At 40.2% G+C, this 17,620-nt stretch overlaps 1 protein-coding gene across 8 annotated transcripts in view; it reads left to right on the forward strand.

Moving 5' to 3' along the window:
• The first annotated feature begins 1,472 nt into the window (after positions 1-1,472).
• The window catches only part of RIPOR3 (RIPOR family member 3), a 52,885-nt gene continuing 36,737 nt past the window's right edge, over positions 1,473-17,620 (forward strand). For 2 of the 8 annotated variants that reach the window (XM_068416378.1, XM_068416384.1), the window contains exons 1-3: positions 1,481-1,574; positions 9,618-9,696; positions 9,791-9,861. The gene's annotated coding sequence lies outside the window, so the exon portion shown is untranslated. Of the gene's footprint in view, positions 1,575-6,838; positions 6,903-8,382; positions 8,558-9,588; positions 9,697-9,790; positions 9,862-17,620 lie in introns of all 8 variants that reach the window. The other 6 variants (XM_068416379.1, XM_068416380.1, XM_068416386.1 and 3 more) reach the window with 6 other exon arrangements.

Genomic DNA, 17,620 nt, shown 5'->3' on the forward strand with positions numbered 1-17,620 from the left:
ATCTCGTTGAGAACTATAGTTTGTGTTTTATCCTCCTGAAACAGGATGGAAGAGTCTGGTATGTGTCCTAGATGTTGCTGAATATGGTCAAAAGGGGAGCAAACACTATTAGTAATAAAGTTATCGTAAGAGCATGTCCAAATTCCATACAGTCAGCTCATTTTCTTCATGGGGAGTGTCTAGCTTCCTGTGCTGTCAGTCAGCATGCAAACCCGATGGGGAAATGGTGCTAAAAAACACGGAGGAAAATGGAAGAGGGATGAGATATACTGTAATCCAAGGTGCTGTGCCCAGTGCAGGAACACATTCATGTGTTGGTGTTTACAAAAGGCCTGGCAAGGCATTGTTCAAAAGAAAAGAGGTGTGATTGTGTGGGTTCATGTGGTGAGGCAAGGAACCGGGGAGAATTTCAGCCTGCTTTCTACATCACAATTTCACATCTTTTTGCCAGGATTATCTGGAAGGTGTCTAGAAAGCTAGCAGAAGGGAGCTCCTTCTCGAGGAACAGTACCTGCCTGAAGAAGCAACGAGGAGGTCAGTAGTGGGTGCAGCAGAAAGGGCTTGGGGCGGGCTTTGGTTGAAGGATCAAAGACTAATCAAAAGCTAATTACAAGTCTTGAATAAGAAAAAACCTATGGGAGGGTAGGACTGAAAAAGGGAGGAGGCAATAAGAGAAAGAATGATGATTAGGGAAAGACTGAGGGTTGTGAGAGGAGGGAGTCTTAAAAAGGATAGTGAAGAGTGGGGTAAGGGGAGAGGAGGAGCGAGCCATGGATGGGGAAGATGGGAAAGGAGGAATCTGGGCACGGGAGAAAATGCCTGAGAAGTGAAGGGGTAAGAACTGGGGGGGGGGCAGGGGAACGGAGGGATAAACGGGGGATCCGGGGCGGCTGTCCCCGCGCGTGTAGCCCGTTTGTCCCTGCCCCGCGGCGCGGAGGGGCCCGCAGCAGAACGGCTGGAGTGAGCGAGGGGGCGCTGGGGGTGCTCCGCGGCTGCGGAGGGGGCCCGGGCCGTGACCGCGGGCTCGGGCATGTGCCGGAGCCGCGCTGCACTGTCCCAGCCCCCCTGCCAGGATGAGGGGGGCGGAGGGAGGGGGGCAGCCAGCGGGACGGGGGCGATCGGCAGCCAGCAGCAAACAGGCGCTCCGGAGCCGCGGCTTCCTGGAAGCGGAGCCCAGCTGGGTGACAGGCAGCGGCGATAAGCGGCGGCTATCGGGGCCCTCCCGGCGGGCCCGGCCTCCCCGCGCCGCCGGCAGCTGCCGCGGGAGCCGTGCGGAGCCGCTCTCCGCGCCCCGCCGCCGAGAGCGCAGGTAGGAAACACCTGGCCGCGGAGCAGCGCGGAGCGGATCCCGCCGCGGACGCCCGGGGGGAGCGCGGGGTGCCGGCTGCGGCCCGGGCGGGGAGAGGCGGCGGCCCGCCCCGCTGCGCGCCGGCGGAGCGCGGGCCGCGACCCCCGCCCTGCCCGGCGGCGGGAGGTGCGGTCAGGGGCGCGTCGGTAACGCCGCTTCGGGCACCCGGCGGAGAGACGGTGTCCGGGACGTGCGGGGCAACTGCGGAGACACCGGCACCTCATCGGTAGGTGAGAGCTGCAGGGCACCGGGGGGGGGGGGCGTGTCACCTATAGCGGGGGTGCGTGTCACCTATAGCGGGGGAAGGCTCCGTAGGAGTCTGCGGGCATCTGTGAACGGGCAAGCTTCGAAGGATGCTGATATTCTCACCGAGGCTGCATCGGCGCGAAGAGCTGCGGTAGCTTTTTATCCAGGGGTTAACTCATTCACGCCAGGAAACACCCAGGAACCCCCTGGGAGGTGAACGCCTGGCTGGAGCAGGTGGAAAAGTAAGAGGAGGCGGACAATGTTTATGCCATCCTGTAGGGTTTGCGTTTTGGAGGTGTCATTGTATGGGCTGGTTGTATTTTAGTGAACTCTTTTTGTCTGTGCAGAGATTACATTTTATTTGCTCATAAATATGAATTGAGGTTTTGGGTCACAGCCCAGTTACATTTTGCTTCAGACAGAGTTTTAATTTCCCCTTTTAAAAAGTGCTTTAAATAAGTTGGGCCATATGGAAATTGAGTTGTTCATCAACCAAAGAAACTTAAAGGAATTTGAAAAATAAGGTTACATATTTCTTGAGCCATTTCTTGAGTATTGAACCAAAGTCAGAGTACAGCACCGGTATTCAAAACTCCTGATTCAGTCATTTCCTTTGTTGGGATCAAGACTTAATCCGTCTCTACCTGTGTTTTCACAGCTGTAAAACGGGAGTTACACCTATTAATGAGGGGAATTACATATTCTTTTTTGGAAAGACCTTAATTTAAAAAAAAGCAGAGGAAGATTATTTGTAAGGGTAGTAAACAATGCAAAATGTACCTGAGGGAACACTTAATGTTGAATGGGGAGACACATCTGAGAAAGATGTGGTGTCTAAAGGAACACGCATATTAGAAGCTTCTCTGTTGTATTAATTTCTTGTGCAGTTGATCACTTACGTGCTGCTGCTATGAATTATGCAGGGTGGATGACATAAGCACCACATGTAGTAGTGCAGGAAAAGCTGCAAAAAACCTGCCAAAATGGGACGGAACTGTTACTGAGTGGCAGGCCAAGCCCACGTTATGCCCCAGGTCTAGAGAGAAACTTGTATGAGATACAACACGTGCAATACGGTAGGGAACAACTAGCTTGGTAAAATTTTCCTCTGACTAGAGTCTGAATACCTTTTAGAGGAATTAAAGGGCTTCCCTGAGATGACAGGTCCTGCATCCCTGTCCAGTACTCGATTCTTGAGTCAGTCAGTAACTGCAGTGAAGCAGGGGTATTTCTGTTAACAGCATGGAGCCAAGAATGGGGAAATATAGGCCAAACAGTGAGTTATGTAATGGTATTCCCTAAGGGGTAGTATAAAAATGAGATTATTTCCTTCTGTCAAGACAAAGAGCAGCCGCACAGTTGCTCCACAGTGTTCACTCTAGCCCTGGGTTCCTTAGGAGCAATCCAGGCAGGGAGTTGGGCCCCTGTAATAGCAGATCCACCAATATCACTTTATTCCCTTCCACAGCTAATTCCTTCACAAATATTCCTTTGCAATGTCCTCATAAAGAACCTGAGGAGTGGAGTAGAGCTGTTATGTCTAGAAAGGGAAACCAGACTCAGTCTATGGGGAGGGCAAAGTTATGATTTTAACGTGTCTCTTTCTCGAAGGTTTCTGGGGTGATAATGTGGAGTTATAGTGCACCAGGACAGAACAGAGGTTAGCAAGTTACACAAGATAAAGCGAGGGAGTGAGAACTGTCTCAGAAGGTTTGTTAATTGTGCCATTTGGATGAAATAAATAGAAAGGCTAGATTGGAAGTGAAGGAGGTATTTTATGTAAAATATTAGGTTTAATACTAGTTACATATACACGCTTGATCTTAGCCAAAAGACTGAGAAAAAGGGAACAGAGAGAGTTGAATTATCCAGACTGTTACTGGCCAGAACTGCATTTTGGAAGGTGATTGGCTGGTGACAATCCAAAATGATACAGAGAGAAGTCTTGCAAAGGACATCAGCCGGCCTTTAATGACTGCAGGTGCTCAGGGCCCTGGGTTTAATTCTGATCGTAAGATGGCGCCTCCAGAAGTACAAAAAGGACATACATATTTATGAAATACCAGGTTTTATCCACTTTTTTCAACTTTTCCATTTCTGTTGCCAGTTTATTCTCCCTGAGCACAGATTGCTTTAAACCAGTATGTCTTCAAAGACAAAATGCCTGAAAACCATAATTTTTATTAAATTCAACTTTTTAGGGAAAAAAACTTGTTTTTCAGCCAATCAATGCATTTAATCATTAGTAATTTAGAGGATCAGAACACCGAGATGGTCTTGTTTTCTTTGTCACTAATACAGAAAATACTTTAAGTGTAGTTAGGAAACCAATTTCTATGTAACTGATGTAGATTTGAGTTTAGCTGTTTCAAATTAAATAATAAAATTTGTTTCATGGGGAACTTCAAATGCAAATATTATTGAAAAAGTAACTGTCAGTGGTATTTTGTTATTCATCAGATATGTTCTTTCCATGAAATCATCCCTGATCTACTTGATGGAGTAGCAAAAATCTACTTTCATTATTTTTTTAACCCTTGCTACTCCAGGCTGAGTTAAGTGAATTCAGTAGCCCTTGCAAATTACTCTGGCCCTTGTATCATGAATTAAGGTTCATGGTAGAGTTTATGTCTTGAGGTATCAATCTCAGTTGCACAGTAAAATACCCATTATAACTTTCATCGGGTTATAGTCATATAGTATGACTTTAAGTTTTCAGACTGACTTGTCAGGATTATTAGTGATTAAAAAAACTGTTCACTTGTTGACTGAGCAAACTGAATTGGGGCTGTAAGCTTTTATTCTTGTTCTTCTTTCCTTCCTCTGCAACTGAATTGTTTGAACTAGAAATTACGAGAATGCTGGCGTGCTCAAGCTGGGATGTCCAAGACTTACATTAAGTGTCAATAGGTTCCTAGAATTTCAAGTAAGGCCAGTAAAACCTATTGCTCCTCAAGAGCTCAGAGAGCCAAGGGCTGCTTGTCTCGGTGTGGGTAACTAATAACAGGGGCATCTGAATTTAACAGACACTTCCGACATTTTGGCCTTATGTGCTCGTGACATCTCTCATCTGTAAAATGATGATAATACAGTAATATTTAGATAGTACTGGGGAGATGATAAGAAATCAATATCAATCTTTCTCCATTACATAGGGAGAGTTATATTTATGATTAGGGAATGAACCTTACTCCTCTTAGCTGAATACTTTCCTCACTTATTTCACATGGTAGGAACAGCGGTAACAAAGCACGTGTCATTTTGTTTAAAAAAAGCTGGCTTGTAGAATGTGTGCTCACCACAAGAGTTTTTTCTACAAAAAAAACTTTAAACTTGCAATTTTAAGCTATGCATAAGTATCGGTAGCTAATATTCTGTGTGCCTATGAAGGCGAAAAGGGTTATGAGATTACGTGTGTTTGCAGATCTCTCTCTGCTTCATATTCTTGCAGACCAGAACAACAACATAACTTTCTTCTTTCAGGATAGTTAATGTTCTGGCCCAGAATTATAGCACCAGATGTGTTGCTACAGAAACAATTTAAAGGGAAGAGGAATTGCAAGCAAATTGTCCTTCTAGTGGAAAACGTAAAAGCAGTGTTCATGTTTTAGAGCGTCTCATTGGTTTCTGTGTGTGTTATATGTGCCCATAGCAGAGAATAAGGGAGCATTTTGCTGTTTTGTTTCATACATCTGTTAGCATTTTAAAATTCTCTATACTGAGTTGAAAATTGAAAAATATTCTATTATGGGCAGGAGTTACGTACCTCAGAGACATTTTTATTAAATCCTGACTCATTTTTAGAGACTTTTTTTCTTGAAAAGTGTGCAGTGTGCTAGCTGATTTACTTAGCTCCACTTGCAACATGCTTTAGAAAATATTTCCAGTAATAGTTGTTTCTGTGAAAGTAAGGAAACATCTGACTATATAAAATTATCCCAGATTTTGATGCTGAGAATTAATAGCACATTCTTGCTTACTACAATTGACAAGCTGGTGAAAAGAGGGAATGTATACAGGCAATATTTTGATTTAATCTTGCCTAGGAAGCCTTAAAGCAGCCAAAGCCCTTGATTTTAGCTAGCATTTCTTTTTCTAAGAATAGTTGCTACAGGATACTCTATTCAACATAACCTTTTCTCAATTATTATGAAAATATTTGTCTGAAAAAAATGCAACATGAATAATTAATATCCCCTTTTCATTTTTTTGACCGCAGAAGGGCATCTTTATCCTACAGTTTTTCATACTGTTTGGGGTAGAATAACGAGAAAAACATCCAGGAAGGCCACAGCTACAGCAGAGCAGGTTGGCGCATGTAATAATTGTGTCAGAAACTCTCCAGATGTGGATATAGCTAGTATTCGTAAAAAGAGATATTTCTTGTAGAGTTTATGCTGATTTTTTGACCAAATAAACTAACAAAAATGCTGATGGAATTGTGTCTGCACTAGGATTTCAGTGTTATCATAGACATATCATAAAATACAGCATCTGTAACGAACGTTGGTGGACATTTCTTGTATAAACTTGACTGAAAAATCTGGGAAAAATTTTAAAAGGCCAAGATCCACACATAAAGAGACTTGTTTCTATAGTTCTTTGTCATTCATGCATTTGGAAGGTTTTTCTCCCTGCAAATTTTGAAATACTGCTGGCTGGGTAGCTGGAGGAAACATAATTGCATTTATCTTACCAAAAGCCAGGCTGAAGTTCGTGTCTCTTTGGAGTGATGGAAAATGTTAACGCATCTGTATGCATAATGCTGCTCCGTGATCTTGGAGGATAATGGACATACAATGTTATGCCGAGAAGCCTTCTTTCATTATTTGTTTATTTGTTTAGTATTTTCCCTCTGTGAAATTTATTTTTTTAAAATCTTTTTTCATATAGCCATACTTTTAAATGCCCCTCAGTTTGGAAATGTGTAATTTATTCCCTTTGTTACTCATTTTTTATTCAAATCTGGGATCTTCATTTTTCCATTGATGAAAATTGTTTATAACAGAAGTATCGGAATATATCCAGGCATACTAGAGTTAGGAACAGTTACGCTTATGAAAATAGTTTGACCTTATTTTACGTGTCCTACAAGAGTAATCTTTTGAAATCTATCGGTTTTGGAATTAGACAGCATACCATGTCACACGTTTGAGTTTTGGCAGGTTCACAGGCATGTACATCACCAAACAAGATCTGCCATAATGATAAGAAGTTCATTTCTTTCTTGCATTCCTTATTCAGGCAGAACTCCAACCCTGGGTGTGGAAGGAATGCAGAGCTGGGCCTAGAGCTTGTGTCTGCACAGGTTAGAAATGAACTTTCAGTGTAAAATTTGGATCTGAATCTGCACCCATATTTTGCTAGAAGACCACAGATATATGAATCCATGTTTCTCGTTTGGGTGCCCTTTGGGGTTGAATCAGTCCTTATGTTTGCAAGCTGATCCAAATGTCGCCTTAATTAGTTCACATCTCTTTTGTTTGATCCCGTGAGAAGATAGGTTAGTCTTTCTCTAGGCAGTAGAGCTTTCCCAGACAGACGTTGTAAACTAGAAATATAGGTACTTATAATTTTCTTAAAAACGTCCTTTGGGCCTGAAATTTCTTGTGCTTGGTTTCAATCCAGTATTGAATAAAACTGGAAAGTCTGAATAATGTCAGTTCAGCTGCATTTGAGTTATTCAAGTGCATTTATAAAATGTGTACTTTCCACTTACATTTTTTCCATAATTCTCTGCACTTACATAACCTCTGTTTTATTATTTAAATTGCCACAGACTTGAGGAGGTCAAAATCATTCTGCAATACTGGGACTCAACAGATAAACAGGGAGGCAATTAAAAGACTTCAGTGTGCTTTAAAATCTTAATGTTTACTGCTTTAGTGTTAGCATAAATAGGTTTATATTTCTACTTGTGCAGACAAAATACAATATAAATAACCTTCAGTTTACCTATGTGCTGAATTTCTGCAATTTTCACATTATGTAATTGAAATTTTACAAAATGTTTAGAAGGTTTCTCTAGATTATAGGGAAGGATTTTGTTTGATGAGATCTGTAAAGTTAAAATAGTAGGCCAGGGTTTTAAAAAAGATTTCACACGCAGAGATATTCCAAATGCATATGTAGCTCTTTGAGCAATTATTACAATAGAGCGTACCTATTGAGTAACTGTGCGTGAAAATGTGGCTAATACTTGATCTATACAGAAAGTTCATAGGTTTTTCTAAAGTTTGGAAGGTAACTGATTTGTAGCAAGTTAGTTACCTGTTTTTTACAATGAAAGACAAAAATAAAAGAGCAGTTAAAATGAATGGATCATGTCTAAAAATGCATTGGTTTAATTCCATAGTACCATCACAGCTTTGGCATCACTGTGTTTGTTGTATAGATATATATAACTGCACATTACTGTGTGCCTCTTTTCACGCTTTTAGTACAATAGTATATGCCCAGACTTTATGAAAATCTGTCAGTAGGCTTTTGTTATTCATTATCTGAAGTGGAAGCCCACGCAGTGATCTTGAAGGTAATGCCACCTTTGAAGAGAGTCCTGCATGTAGAAAGCTGACGGGAAATACTACTTTAATTAACCACAACTCCCACTGAAACACTAGAGCTATCCTTTGTGTAACTCTGCTGAAGTCACTGGATCTTCTTCCTAATTCCACTGAGGCTGAGTTGTGACCCTCCCTTTTTCTGAAGTGTTCACATGCCAATGTGTTGTGCAACCAACATAATTTGCTAACAAATAAAAAAGAATTTAAATAACCTTAGAAAATCAGCACAGGCATCCCAGCTGCCTGCAAACAAACATGAGAAGTGCAAAACAAGTAAGTAGCAGTGCGGAGTATCTCAAAATTACTTGAGCTTCAGTTCTTCAAGAACAAAAACACAAGTCTAAGGAGTATGTGCTCTGCAGGAGAAGGCTTTGGATAAGAACATATACTGCATTTTCTGGTAAGATCTCCTGTCCAGACATAATTTCTGCGTCTGCCCAGCCTACTTGTTTTCTCCAGTGCTGTAATAATACATGATGAATCTTTCCCTCATACGTGTATGAATTTGACTGCTTCTAGTTTCATTTAAAGCAATAAGCAAGTATACTTTGACCTGTAATTGTCAGATTGTCTTTACAATACAGTAAAACTGTAGCTTATTGTAAAATATCTATCTTGAGTAAGCCAAGTCACATGGAGCAAAACATCATTTTTCTATTATACCATGGAATGCACTGTGTGCCATTGCTGCTGTAACTGTGTCAGGATCTGGATTTAATTCTGGATTAGTATATTGTTGGAATCACTTGTTGACATGTATATTTTGTATCTGAATGGCCATTTCTGAATTTTGAAGATCACCCAAGAGTGATTTTCTGCCAGTAAGTTCTCTGGGCTGTATACTTGCAATGGCGATTCTGTAGAGGATCACAAACGTGAGTTCATAAGATCAACGATGCATGCACTGATGGTTGGAGGGTCATATTGCAAGTGTGGGAAAACTGCCAGGGGACACAGAACATCACAGGGACATACTGTTCTATGTACTGCCTCTCCAGCCAGGCATGATTCCTCATTAATGGGAAGGCGTATCACTGTTGTGCTTATAGCACCTTTCAGCATTCTGGATGCTGCTGCCATCATCTCAGGCTCATCTGGCAAGATGTGTAATGATTAGGTCTTTCACAAATCATGCCTGTCTGATGCCAAAAAAAGCAGATCAGTGCACACTTAGTGCCTTTGATATCACTGGAGTCATCACATTACTGTGATATTTAACTGTTTTGCTTATATGTTGTCCTGAAATTTAAAGTTCTTTGCTGGTGATCTCATCCATCACCAGGCCTCCTTAAATTATCAATCAAGCAACAGCTATGTGGAAATGGACTATGCATTTGGCCATCCATTTTTGTGTTAGATCTCTCTGCAGCTCTAATAACTGTAACTTAATGCAAACCTGACTGTCATTTCCCTACATACTGCATTCTGAAGGTGGCTGTTGTTTGTCCTCGTTCTGTTAGGACAATAGGAGCTGATGAACTGAGGATCAGTATCTACAGTGAACTGATTGATACCTTGAGTCTTGCTCATGGGTCTTGGGTAAGAGCTCTTGACACTCTTGGGTGAGTGTGCGTGTTAGCATTACAATTCACTCCTTCCATGTTGAAAGGGAACTGAGAGAACTTTCTTTCAGGGGCCCAGTTTTGTGAAGTGGCACGATCCTATTCTGCAAGAGTGGTCGTCTCAATTATAATTGGCTCATAGGTAAGTAATAGAGTCTGGGTAACATAGACTAAGTCAATTTACATCACAAAAATCAGTCTTGGTTTATGAGGCATGAAGGACTTACCCACAGATTTTTTTGTAAATTGAGGATTGTAGTTGTTCTACACTTGCCATGTAGTCATACTGAGCTTTGTTCTGTGCTTAAATGTAGGACTGCTGTAATTTTGTCTCAGTTGAGGGTTTTTTCTTAATGATATAGCCATATGATAGTAAAAGCTTCTGCAGCTGTATTGTTGTGGCAGTGTTGCATGCTAATACAATTTATTGTTTTCCCTGATGCTTTATAGCAGCACATATGTACTAGCAAAGTCCTTGTAGTATCTAAAGACACAAAAGTAACAAGCCCCTCTCTACAGATGTTAAATCCCTGTCTATATTACAGATTCCTGCCTCAGCTAAATAGGGTAAGGACTGTGAAAAACTGTTTGTTTTACCAACATGGCTGAATTAGCAGAAGATGCAAGTATAGAAGCAGTTATAATGCACGGCAAACTTATGCATGTGTTAGTACTAATTGTTTTAAGTCTGATGGATAGTTTTAACTATGCTGATAGAACGCACAGGCTTGCTGAGTTGCTCCATTCATTCTAGGAGAACTTCTGTAGTAAATAATACCGATATTCTGATAGCAGTGAGGTGCTGGTAGTATAGATACACAGAAGGTGTTCACATCGAAGGATTTTTTACATTATCTGCAGGCTACTAATACCTTTCAAAACTCTACTAGGTGTATTAAAACAGCAAAGCTTTCTTGTGTAGCTGTACAGATCTGTGTTTCAAAGTTTCTGGCATAGCTGTGAGCACTAAGAGGAATGTTAAAAAATGAAACCCATAAAGATTTAGCTATGCTGGCAAAATACTCATACAGAACGCTCTGTTTGCCAGGATTGCCTGTGTCTTCTGGGGCGAGAGGTAGAAACAAACTGGCAGAAGACCTCAGTTCTCTATTCTGTTGGAGCTTTGTTGTTGTACTTACATATAGATGCTGAGTAAACCACTCCAAGCTCTAAGAAAAACTCCCTGTGATGCTGAAAAATATGAAACACTAAGCAGATGTGACTTCTAGTTGCAGTAAAAGCTTTGAGTCCTGGGGGAACAAACAATTGAGTTCAACGGTCTTTGAAGGAATTTGAGACAGAGAGCTGATTGATTTTTTTTTTTGTGCACAAAACTGAAATGCATTTTCATGAGTGACTCTTGCCGTGTTTGTTGATGATATTCCTAACATTTCAAGGGACCTTAAAATTAGATTAGCTTTTGGCCTAAATGTTGAAGTGGTTTGATCTCAACTGATCCTGCTACTGAGCAACTTCTGCTTAACACTTCCAGTTATGTCAGCCTTTTTTTTTTTCCAGTGAGTAGCTCTCTTGTGCTTGGGCTGGGTGATGTAGAAGAGCCTGACATTTCCAGGAATTTATTATCTCTGGCAGAAGTCTTGTTAATGTCAGCTATTGATAAGTGAGAAGGTAAACATGTGGCTGATTAGGCAGTGCACTTCCCATGGCTTACCACTAGTCTGATTTCATGTCATAGCACACAGTGGTCCTCCAAATAAAAATTCTTCTACCGCTAATTAATTTTAAAAATTATTTTTACTGTATGATTTTGGTTATAACTTTTCTAATGTAGAAATATTTTATTCTTGTTTACAAATTTCAGCCACATTAGAGATACCATTTTCTAGTCTTGCTAGAAATATTTCTGATTTAAGAAATAAGTGTGGCAACTCTATTAACCTTTAATGAATTTCAGAAGGAAGTTTTCACATGCCCAAACGGATTCTTTCTATTTGCTGACTGTGAAATATTTGAATTAACCAGCAGTAACAAAAACAGGGGGCTGAAGAAAGGACGTTTATAAAGGCCAAGGCAGATCTGCAATCAGTTACTCTGGTGGAAGGCATCACCACTCTCCTTTAGAGATGTGTTGTCAGAACTGTTTGTGTGAGCTCTCCCTACCCAGCTTCCAGGAAAATAACTACTTTAGCCAAACCACTTGAAACGGTAGTCTTTGCTAAGCTATCTTTTTTAGGCTAAAATAGGTTTAAGGGACATTCCGTGGAGTAATGGTCATTGTAGATTTTGTAGTCTTTCCCTGGGCAAACTATGTCTAGAAGTCAGTACACAAGTTTGACTCTTCTGATTCTACAGTTTTAAAAAAAGTATTGCTGTAATTCTGTTTAGACTTGAAATAATCCAAAGCTCTCTTCTAGGCAGAACCAGACTGACAAAACTTGAATATCTGGTTTAAAAGTAAATGTAGCCTGGTTTAGACTGCATTTAGCTTAACTGCTTGCTTCACCGTATGTATCCTAATATGCATTAGTCTTTCAGCTGTTTCCAAAGCCATCTACTTTTGAATGTTTAATATTTAAGAACCAATTAGTTCCATTTTGTTTTGTTTGGATAGTTTGCAATTAAGCATTCTTTCAAGTGGGCTTTATTTAGCTAATTCCGTCACAAAAAATAAGCTCTAAGGGAATGAAAAGAAGTTCAAGCTAGCCAATGTTTATTTTTATTATTAATAATTTATATTATGGTAGTCCCCAGGGGAACTAGGGCCCCACTAAACCCAGTTTCCTCTGCATGTGATGACTGTGTCTCACAAAGCCTTATACAGCAGAAAATTCTCTTTTGCTGCCGTGGCTTAGTGCAAGGGACCCACTCTATACTGCAGGGGAGTGTACTCATGAAAAGCATGTAAAGACAAATCAAGAATAATTTTTTAAAGAAGCTTAAGCTAGTAACCAGAGGTAAAACCTGATGCATCTATTCTATAGAAAGCCAATCACTAATGCATTTTTCCAGTGTGAGTGCCAAATCATGACTACAAAGGTCTTGTTCGTCCTCTCTGAAGTTATGGCCATGCTCCCAGTGACTTTGATGGGAGCAAGATTGGGCAGAGAAGCAATGGTCCCAAAAACCTTGTCTATTTCTGAACTAGCAGCAGAAGACACTTTATGTTTTAAGAACACACTGATGGGCAAAGTTAGTTTAAAAAATTTTCATGTTTAGTCAGATTTCTGTCAGAAGTTATGGTTTTCACAGCATCTGATCCTAAATAATTGGTCTACTTTATGTTTACAGAGGTCTTGAAAGATGTGATTTAAGAGTCCTTTCATACCTGCTAAATGCAAAGGAGACACAGGGCCAAATCCTGTATTTCTGTAAATAGGTTGATTTGAATAGAGTTACGGCAGTTCATATAAACTGAGGATCTGGCCTGCTCTCTATGGGATACTTGTGTGAGTTAAGTGGATAGAGCTGACATTGGGATGAACAGGGCTGCGAAGTAGAAGTGCCTTCAAGTTAGTGGAGCAGTGCAAATTTTCATCATCAGGGGATTTACCATCCTTCTCCCCGCCCCTTATGTGGAAGCCCCAGTCTTTTCCGTACTCTTCCCGTAATTCCAAATTCAAAATCTAGACAGAAGTGTTCCTGACCTATCTGTTCCATATTCCTGTCCTCATTAGTTCAGTTTAAAGGGGGTGAAACATCTGTTTCCAAGTACAGCTGTGTGGTTAGTATGTCGGCCTTTTTTTTTTCCATACAAAAATCACTAAATCTGGCCATTTAAGACACAGATTTTATAGGAGCCAGAGTTGGGCTGTGCAAAGTTCACCTCATTAAAAGCAAACCCAAACCAAATAAAAGCAGAGAATAACAGCGTAAAAAATGTGGGCCATGAATGTCAGAGCGTATATATTAGGAGTTGGTAAGAAATGAAGGGGAAAGTACAGATATATCCACATATATTCAAAGGTTCTTGTTTTTTTCCACAAGTAAAGTTTACATGCTTGTGGAGTGTCACAGCAAGGGAACATTAGTACAGAACACAGTATTAGGATTGCTATGACAGCTATCCTAATTTGTTAGAAAATATAATGAGTTCAAGCCTGTGTTAGATGATACTGAGTAAATTCAGCCTAGATAAAATGTTCAAACACACCAAATAAGCTTTTGATGCTTTGGCTGTTAGCTGGCCCATGAGAGACATTCTAAATATTCTTGATTTTGATACCTCTTTCTAAAAAATACACCCTTTTTCATTCTCATAAGATAGGTACCGAGATTCACTAATCAAAAGTGGAAATATTGACTTTGATAAAACTAAGTCTATGTCTACTCAGAATTAAAGAAAAGACTTTGCTTTAAAACATAAACCTTTTCTCTCTCCTATTTCCCTCTTACATGACATTTGATATACTTTTCCTCTTTTTCCAGTGTTCTTTGGGATACTGATCATATCTTAGCAACTTCATTATTTCTGTGGCACAAGATTGTCTTGGTAATGTTGATGGGAATAAAACATGGTTGCTGTAGGAAGGTGACTTAATGGTTTAAGTCATAAAAAAGGGACAATTTTCTTGATCAGACAGCTAAATGACAGATAGTTTCTCCCACTTCAGAAGCATGCCCCAGGACACATACTGGTATATTGTGATTCACAGACTTCAGTTTTTGAAGATATCAAAATACATCCCACATACCGTGAACATCAAATTTCACTATTACTGGAAGTTTGTCATCTGTTTCGGTTAATATGGCCTTCTCAGTGTAATAATCAAAACATATATCTATCCATCATGGTGGTTTCGATTGAAGCTTAGACTTCGGACTTCCCACAACCCTGAGGCTGAGATAAAGGACCTTCCTTATTTCATAATTGACCTGGTATAAGCTTTTAGGAGGCTTCTGCATTAGCTGATGGATGGAGATACGATCACACCTGATAAGTCTATCTATCTGTAACATACATTCAGGCATAGATGGGGGAAAACGAAGAGAATGAGATATGTATTACAGAAGAATGTTCCTTGGGGTTCCTAATTAAGAAGGAGGAACCTCTCAAGGACATAATTGGTAGGATTCAGTGCCTTGCTGCTAGGCAAATTTTCCTTTGTCAGAAAGGGAAGAGCCTGTTCATCACTTGTGGATTGCTCTCCCTCAGTGCCATCTGCTTCTTCTCTTGTTAGGAATTTGTTTTTAAGTATTCATTATAATGTAGCTTAATGCAGACTCAAATTCTGCCAAAGCTGAAAAAGCTGCAAGTCAGGCTATCGTGTGGAGCCTGCCACATTCCTGAATCTCTGATTCAGGCTTGCAAGTTTGTCATCAAGTTTGAAATTGAAACCAGAGGAGCTAGCAGCAAGCCCTGTGCTCATAAATCAGCTGATAATGGGTGAATTGTTCTGTGCCTTCCCCTGAAGAGGAAAGCAAAACTCAATGCAAAAGTACTCACAGCAACTAGAAGAGCTATGATCTAGGCAAGCACGGAGGAGCTACGTGTGGCTGTATGAATATGCCACATACTGGCAAAGGAAATAAACGGGGATTTTGGCTACATGCAATCACTTGATTCTTTTCTTATTACAACATTACAAAAAAGTTACAGTGGGATTTACAGCCAACCTTGATTCCGAGTAACAAATTTCCATAAAAGAAATAGGCACAATACATCAGTGTGTGATCCGGGACAAGGTCTCCTTTGTGCTTCATTTGTTTGATATCTGCTGCCACTAGAGGGAGGTACAAAATTAACCACAAAAGTATGTCTTGAAAAATAGTTTCCAGGTCATTAACTAAGAACGGGCCAACATTTACTGCCGGGATTCTACTGGAAATCTGGAATAAATGACTGATTAATTTCCTCTGGATGTGCACCAGTGTCACTGAGAATAGAACTTGGATCTGTATGCTTAGATGAAAACTAATTAGAAATACAGTAACATTTTGAATCACAGGCTTGAAAAACAGGTCATCTTGGACTTGAAAGTTGAGTCCTCTGTTCAAAGAACTACACTAGAAATGGTTACACCAGAGACACTACCTCCAGCACAGGAGAAGCTGTCTGAGGGGACTGCTTATGATATTTAAATTTATTGCTGCATAGGAAACCTAGACTCCAGAACTTCATTTCCAGAAGCTGTCATAAAGCTGTAGAAGGGCCTAATGACTAAAGCAATAACTTGGATCAAAGCCGTTTATCTGATTTTCTTTTTATGGCTTGAATATGGCTAGGAGAAAAGTATGTCAGATATGTAGCATTTAAATATATATTTGAGAGTTGAATTTGCCTAGATAAAATTTTCAAAAGTACCAAAATGAGTTACACACTGAAGCCCTATCTTTATAAATAATGTGAGCTATGAATGTAATTCTTATTAAAAATCAATTGAACTAACTCCTAAGAGCCTACATTACTTTTGAGAATAGGTTTATATTCTGAAATCATTTGAGATTTTGAAAATGCAACCCGACAGATGTAAGTTTGGTGCAAAGTAAAGGGCCCGTCTAATAATCTGAGTTAAACAGGTTCGGGCCAAGAAGTTCTGTGGAATACATGTGCAGGTTTGTAAAGAAGCAAAATCTTCCACTTGCAGCAAAATTGCTGTGTAATTGCTCACATTGCTCAGTCTTCAAACAGCAGAAATATCTGGTGAATATGAGTGGAAGAATGATTGTTCATAGCTCTGTACAGCTATATCCAGTGGACTTTACAGCACTGTAGCTAAACATACCTCTTTGGTAGAAGACGGTTTCCTGCATGGGTTGCATTTTTCTGCAAAGAAGGCTGAACACGTTCAGCTGTCTACATTGTTTTATTCCCATTGTAGAAAGCAGACGGGAGAAAGAGATGAGTAGGGGTGAGATGGGAGAGCAGGGAAAGTACAAGACAGAAGCAAAATTTACCTCTTAGTGCCTCAGAGACAGATGATAAAGGTACTAAGGGGAAAAATTTCAAAAGCTCAGGCAGTGATTTGTCTCCATTACCCCAATTTTTGCAAATCTGTTTTACGATATAAGAACAAATTATCAAACATACTTTTTCCATATCTGTAATTGCAGTGGCTCTTCCCCTGTCAGCAGGGTGGACTAGTTACAGGTTATATGTGTTGGTGCGAGACACCAGGTCTAGATAGATGATAGCCACAAGTCAGAATTCCTGTGTTACAGTGAATTACATATAACCTTTTCAGATTCTGCTGTGAATCCTTTCCACAGAAAGGATGTATCTGAAGAAAGGATCCCTATTTGAGTACAATGCTGTGTTAAAATAGCTATATTGAGATGTAGCATCAAGGGCATTTTCTGTCTCCCTAATCAAATGGCTTTTCATCTCTAGAAAATAACCAGATAAATTTTGCTTAGTTCTGCCAATAACAGTATAAATAGAATGTTTGTCTAACAATTGAACAAAAATGCTCAAAAGTTAAGGGGTTTTAATCATAAATTTGGAATGTTTATCTAGCAGAGTAGACATTGCTGCTGAGGTCAATGGTTTTTCTAAAGAATGCTAAAGAGCAAAGATTAAATATAGTGTGTATTTTCCCAGAGGACTCAACACTGTGCTGTGCACAAGATGGTCACTTCATTCTTTGTTCAGTCAGCCTTCATTACATCTACCTTTTGAGTGATTAGGGCTGAGTCATGATGTTATCACATCTCAGGAGTTTCTTTAATTTTAATGGTCTAGATTCTTTAGATGCCCAACACTGCAAAGTGTGTGCCAAGGTCTAGAAATTTCCAGCCTGTTCCAGGGTACATTGAAATCACAAAGAGCTTCAGTGGTTCAGGCCCAGAACAGCCCTAAGACTTTGTTCAAAAAGTTTGACAGTGTTGTAATACATTGTGGCAATCTGTTTTTTTTTCTTTATCAGTGTCGTGAGAGACTCAAATCCCATTGTCTGCCGCAAGTGTTTTGAAATGGATACCACCCATCATAAGCATCCAGTAGT

This window comes from Nyctibius grandis, chromosome 19 (genome assembly GCF_013368605.1).
Source record: "Nyctibius grandis isolate bNycGra1 chromosome 19, bNycGra1.pri, whole genome shotgun sequence".
Taxonomy (NCBI): Eukaryota; Metazoa; Chordata; class Aves; order Nyctibiiformes; family Nyctibiidae; genus Nyctibius; species Nyctibius grandis.